The sequence below is a fragment of the Dendrobates tinctorius genome, unplaced genomic scaffold, assembly GCF_039654945.1.
Source record: "Dendrobates tinctorius isolate UK_male_01 unplaced genomic scaffold, ASM3965494v1 ptg000211l, whole genome shotgun sequence".
Lineage (NCBI taxonomy): Eukaryota > Metazoa > Chordata > Amphibia > Anura > Dendrobatidae > Dendrobates > Dendrobates tinctorius.
The window spans coordinates 7,721,835-7,728,702 of record NW_027361878.1 but is presented as its reverse complement, the minus strand read 5'-3'; positions in this window follow the sequence as shown (position 1 = coordinate 7,728,702).

Below are 6,868 nucleotides of genomic sequence, written 5' to 3'. Positions count from 1 at the left end.
GTCGTCACCTTTTATGATCAAACACGTAGACACCACAAGACAGATTTAGCCTCCGTTAGTTCAGACATTTATTAAAATATTCCAAGACAGGATGATGTGGCAGCTACTGCCTGCTAAAAGCAAAGTTTGTTCCTATCTATATCTGGTGCTTTACATGTCTGGAATCCGAGTCCTCGGATAAAGCATTAATGTGCGCTTTGTGCCGACAGTCAAGTGTCTCATTTCTGTATATTTCATCTACCTCCCAAACACAAACTGTTCTAATCATTTTCAGGGTACACAGGTTCACACTACATCTGTTGTACGCTTTTGCCGCAATTTTCCAAAACTGTGGCCAAAAAAACTGCAACAAGAGCACGTATCTTACGGATATGTTGCTTAGTGGTAAACATGTCACCGTTCAAAGAGTTGTTTCTATTGGCTTGGGAGAAAGCAAAATTGTTCAGTGAAAAGAACAAGGAAAAAAAAGGAAGCAATTAGGGTTAGTGTTAAGCCAGCGCGCATCGGGGTGCTCCGATATGCATCCAGTATCGCGGGTGCTCAAGCGTCATGCTCCAGTTCCTGCCCCGCATGTTTTGCGGCTGTTAAACAGCCAAAAAACATGTAGGGATTACCTTCCATACAGGGGCAATCCTCGTATGTTTTTTTGATAACAGCCGCAAAATATGTGGGGTTGGGAGCTCAAGCTCCCGCGATGCTCTGTGCATAATCACACATAATGGTATAATTGTGCAAAAAATAAGTTTTTTTGCATGCTAAAAATGGTATCCACAAAAATGTAACTGTGCCTTTTTTACGGCGTGGCTCGTATATATGACTTTTATGTAACAATGCATTCATATGTCATTAGTCACACTAAAAGTAAGACCAGGCCGTTTCTCATCGAATTTTAGCGTAGGTGCTAAAAAGTGGTGGAATAAATGTCGTAAACAATTGATGGTGCAAATGCAATGAAAAATATCTCGTCGGTGAAAACAGTGACATCACAAGAATGTGAAAAACTGCTGTCAACGTATTACAATGGAACCTTTATTTGTCTGAAAAAACAAACGCGCTTCAGCTTAATATTGGATGAAAACCAATACAGGAGAGGCAGGGGGCAGCGCGAGTTATTGCAGCTTTACTCACTTCCGAATCCGGGGGTTACTGCCGTAAGTAATCACGTCATCTGCCGATATCGCGCACACATCCTGACAGATGGCAATAGATATGGGAGTGAGGGGAGCAGGAAAAACCCTTTATAGGTCCATGCCATTTTTTTTTGTTGACCCCTTTGTTAGCAAACATATACGTGTGTTTAACCCATTAGTGACAGAGCCAATTTGCAGCTTAATGACCAGTCCAATTATTACAATTCTGATCACTGTCACTTTATGAGGTAATAGCTCTGGAACGCTTCCATGGATCCCGCTGATTCGCAGATTGTTTTTTCATGACATTGTACTTCATGTTAGTGGTAACATTTCTTCGATATGACTTGCGTGTATTCATGAAAAAAATGGAAATATGGCGAAAATTTTTCAATTTTAAAACTTAATTTTTATGCCCTTAACCTCTTTACCTCCAAGGGTGGTTTGCGTGTTAATGACCAGGCCAATTTTTACAATTCTGACCACTGTCCCTTTATGAGGTAATAACTCGAACGCTTCCATGGATCCCGGTGATTCTGACAATGTTTTCTTGTGACATATTGTACTTCATGAGAGTGGTAAAATTTCATTCATATGACTTGCGTTTGTGGAAAAAAACAGAAATTTGGCAAAAATTTTGAAAATTTCGCAATTTTCCAAGTTTGGATTTTTATGCCCTTACATCACAGAGATATGGCAAACAGGAAACTTAAGTAACATTTCCCACATGTTTACTTTACATCAGCACAATTTTGGAACCAAATTTTTTTTTTTGTTAGGAAGTTATAAGGGTTAAAAGTTGACCAGCGATTTCTCATTTTTACAACACCATTTTTTTTTTTAGGGACCACATCACATTTGAAGTCACTTTGAGAGGTCTATATGAGAGAAAATACCCCAAAGTGACACCATTCTAAAAACTGTACCAGGTGCTTCACAGGAATTTTTTTTTTTTTTTTAAAAAAAAAAAAGAACATTTACCTTATATACTCACGTATAAGCTGAGATTTTCAGCCCTTTTTTTGGCTGAAAGTCCCCCTCTCGTCTTATACGCGAGTCATATACCGGGAGTATCAGAGATCATACTTACCCTCCCTGGAACGTCTCTGCAACACCCCTGATTCTCCTACGCCTTATTTCAGCGGTCACGTGGTACCGCTCATTAAAGTCATGACTATGCGCATATTCATGACTTTAATGAGCGGTACCACATGACCGCTGAAGGAAAGAAGAGCTGCCAGAGACGCAGGGGCTGCAGAGACCGCGCCAGGAGGGGGTAAGCATATACAATATTCACCTGTCCCCGGTCCATCACTGCATGTCGCTCTGTCCACCGCGTCCTCTGTCAGCAGCAGAGGGCGCAATGATGTAGTTAGTGCGCGCCACGCCCTCTGCTGCCTGAACGTCACTGACAGAGGACCTGGAAGACAGAGCGGGCGCAGCGATGGACCGCCTGCTCAGAACACCGGCACCTGGCCTCCAGCGACGAGAGGTATGTCATTTTTTTTTTTATTTGCAGCAGCGGCATATGGGGGCATAATCTATGGAGCATCTTATGGGCGAATAATCTGTGGAGCTTCCTATGGGGGCATAATCTATGGAGCATCCTATGGGGGCATAATCTATGGAGCATTCTAAGGAGGCATAATCTATGGAGCATCCTAAGGAGGCATAATCTATGGAGCATCCTAAGGAGGCATAAACTATGGAGCATCCTATGGGGGCATAATCTATGGAGCATCCTATGGAGGCATAATCTATGGAGCATCCTATGGAGCATCTTATGGGGGCATAGTTTATGGAGCATTTTATGGGGGCATAATCTATGGAGCATTTTTCAACCCCAAAAGTTGTTGTGCAATTGGTCCTGAGTAGGCCAATACCCCATATGTGAGGGTAAACCACTGTTTGGGCGCAAGGCAGAGCTTGGAAAGGAAGGAGCACAGTTTGACTTTTTTAAAGCATAATTGACTGGAATTGAGATCAGACACCATGTCCCGTTTGAAGTGCCCCTGATGTGCCTAAACAGTGGAAATCCCCCAATTCTAACTCTAACCCCAACACACCCCTAACCCTAGCCCTAACACATCTCTAGCCCTAATCCCAACCCTAATGGGAAAAAGGAAAAATACTTTTTTTATTTTATTATTTTTCCCTAAGGGGGTGATAAAGGGGGGTTTGATTTACTATTTATGGCGGTTTTTATGTTTGGCAGCTGTCACACGCTAAAAGACGCTTTTTATTATAGTTTTTGCATCACCACATTTTGAGAGCTGTAATTTTTCCATATTTTGACCCACAGAGTCATGTCAGGTCTTATTTTTTGCAGGACGAGTTGAAGTTTTTATTGGTACCATTTTCAGGCACGTGTCATTTTTTGGTCACTTTTTATTCCGATTTTTGGGAGGCAGAATGAACAAAAACAAGCATTTCATGAATTTCTTTTTTTTGGGGGGGGTTTACATCGTTCCGCGTGTGGTAGAATTGATAAAGCGGTTTTATTCTTCAGTTCAGTACGATTACAGCGATACTTCATTTATATCTTTTTTTTATGTTTTGGTGCTTTTATACAATAAAAACAATTTTATATAAAAGATTATTTTTGCATCGCTTTATTCGGGAAGCTTTAACTTTATTTTTTCGCTGATGACGCTGTATGGCGGCTCGTTTTTTGCGGGACAAGATGACGTTTTCAGCGGTACCATGTTTATTTATATTCGTCTTTTTGATCGCGTGTTATTGCACTTTTTGATCGGCGGTATGATAAAGCATTGTTTTTTGAAGGGGTCCACTAAAGGGGTTAACTAGTGGGACAGTTTTATAGGACGGGTCGTTACGGACACGGCAATACTAAATATGTGTATTTTTACTTAATAAATAACATTTCCCACATGTCTACTTTACATCAGCACAATTTTTGCAACAAAATTTCTTTTAGTTAGGAACTCAAGGGTTAAAATTTCACCAGCGATTTCTCATTTTTGAAACAAAATTTACAAAACTTTTTTTTTTTTTTTTTTTTTAGGGACCACACCACATTTGAAGTCACTTTGAGAGGTCAATATGACAGAAAATACCCAAAAGTGACACCATTCTAAAAACTGAACCCCTCAAGGTGCTCAAAATCACATTCAAGAAGTTTATTAACCCTTTACGTGCCTCAAAGGAACTGAAGCAATGTGAAAGGAAAAAAAATAACGTATGTTAAAAAAAAAGTTAAATATTTTACTTCAGAACCAATCTTTTTTATTTTCACAAGTGTAAGGCTAGCTTCACACTAGCGTTTTAGGCCGCAGCGCACGGCCGCCGCTAAGCCCCGCCCCTGCCCTCCCCCTCCGGTTATCTCTGCCTTGTAGTGCACATCGCTGCATGCGATTCTGCACACCCTATCTTTAGCATAGGGTGAGCTGACCATGCGCTAGTAGGATTTTTTAGTGCGCTGCGCACTTTTGAAGGTGCGCCGACCGCACCATGTTGCATTTTGGTGTGCTCGGCGCACCTTCAAAAGTGCGCAGAACACTCAAAAATCCTACTAGCGCACGGTCAGCGCACCCTATGCTAAAGATAGGGTGTGCAGAATCGCATGCAGCGATGTGCACTACTAGGCGGAGATGACCGGAGGGGGCGTGGCTTAACGGCGGCCGTGCGCTGCGGCCTAAAATGCTAGTGTGAAGCTAGCCTAAAAAGAGAAAATGAACCACAAAATTTGTTGTGCAATTTACCCTGAATACGCAGATACCCCATATGTGGGCGCACGGCAGGGCTTGGAACGGAAGGAGCGCCGTTTGACTTTCTCAATGCAGAATTGGCTGGAATGGAGATCGGACGCCATGTCGTGTTTGGAGAGCCCCTGGTGTGCCTAAACAGTGGAAACCCCCAACAAGTGACCCCATTTTGGAAAGACACCCCCCCCCCCCCAGGAGCTTACCTAGGTGTGTGGTGAGAACTTTGAACCCCCAAATGCTTCACAGAAGTTTATAACGCAGAGCCGTGAAGATAAAAAAATCATTTTTTTCCACAAAAATGATTTTTAGCCCGCAATTTTTTATTTTCCCAATGGTAACAGGAGAATTTAGACCCCCAAAGTTGGTGTGCCATTTGTCCCGAGTACGCCGATACCCCATACGTGGGGGGTAAACCACTGTTTGGGCGCACGTCGGGGCTCGGATGGGAGGGAGCACTGTGACTTTTTTAACGCAAAATTGGCTGGACTCAATGGTGGCGCTATGTCGCATTTTGGGACCCCCTGATGTGCCTAAATAGTGGAAACCCCTCAATTCTAACTCCAACCCTAATCCCAACACACCCCTAATCACAGCCCTAACCCCAACACACCCTTAACCCTAATGGAAAAATGAAAATAAATATATTTTCTTTATTTCATTATTTTTCCCTACCTGTGTGGGTGATAAAGGGGTGGATTTATTTACTATTTTTTTATTTTGATCACTGTGATAGACTATCACAGTGACCAAAATGAACCAATAGGAAAAATCTTCCTATTGTTGCCGGGTGCCGGCGGGAAGATCTCGGCGGGCGCACTGCGCATGCGCCCGCCATTTTGTTCCTGGAAGATGGCGGTGCCCATGGAGGGGAAGCACGCGGGCCGAGGACTACCGGGAGGTTCCAGGGGGATCGGGGACCCTATTTCTCTCTTCTCTGATGTGCGATCACATCAGAGGAGAGGGAAATTAAATGGCACATCGGACTTTTTTTTTTTTGCGGTCTCTCAAAAGTGGGTTTGGTAAAAACCGACCCAAATCATGTTCTCTGGGGTCTCAGCTACCCCGGCAGCCGAGACCCCGGAGAAAATCCAACTCTGGGGGGCGCACTATACACTTTTTCCACAGCGCCGTGAATTCACGGCGCTGTGGTTTAAGTACCCTTAACTACTGCCGTTAAAAAGCGTATTGGCGGTCGTTATGGGGTTAATAAGGGTATTAACATACTCAGCTGTCACAGACTTCTGCCGTTTCCAACGCGGCTCCGGCATTAAGTGAGAAGGGTTGTGATCTGCCATTTCACAAGTTGTCTGAGGCGCAGAGCGGAGGTTATGTTCTCAATGTATGCCTATGAAAGTGAGAAGGAAAATCATAGACTTACAGCGGTCTCCATGAGATGGCAGGTCACAATTGCAGTCATATGATCAGAGTGAAGTTGGAAATGGCAGAAGACAACGACAGTGAGTATGCTAATACACTCATTAAGCACAAACATACATACCATTGCTAACAAAGTGAGAAAAAAAAAAGCCCAAAAAACACTGGAATGGCCCTTTAAGCTCACATTAGTCCATTCTTCTTCATCATCACAGCGCATACAATGATTGCTCACGAAAAAAACTTGGTAAATTATAGTACTACACAATGTTGTCATATGACCTATAGGCTACGTTCACGGGTGTATAAAAAAATAATCCAAGTTTCATCCAGAAAAAAAAACCCAGGCCATTTCAATTTTTCATCTGTTTGACATCAGTTTTTATACATCAGCACTGATTAAAATGTACAAGACCATATACAATTTCTAGTGTTAAAAAATTGCAATGTAGCTGTAAAAATTCATTCCTATATGGAGGGTCTGAATTTTTTTGTGCACTAGGCTTCAATAGTTGAGTTTCATCTGAAATACAAAAGAAACTAATGCATGCCATACTGCAATTTCACGAGTAGATTCAGCCCGTAGTTATACTTTAATAGATTTACGCTCTCTACTATGTAAGGTTGTATTCACACCAC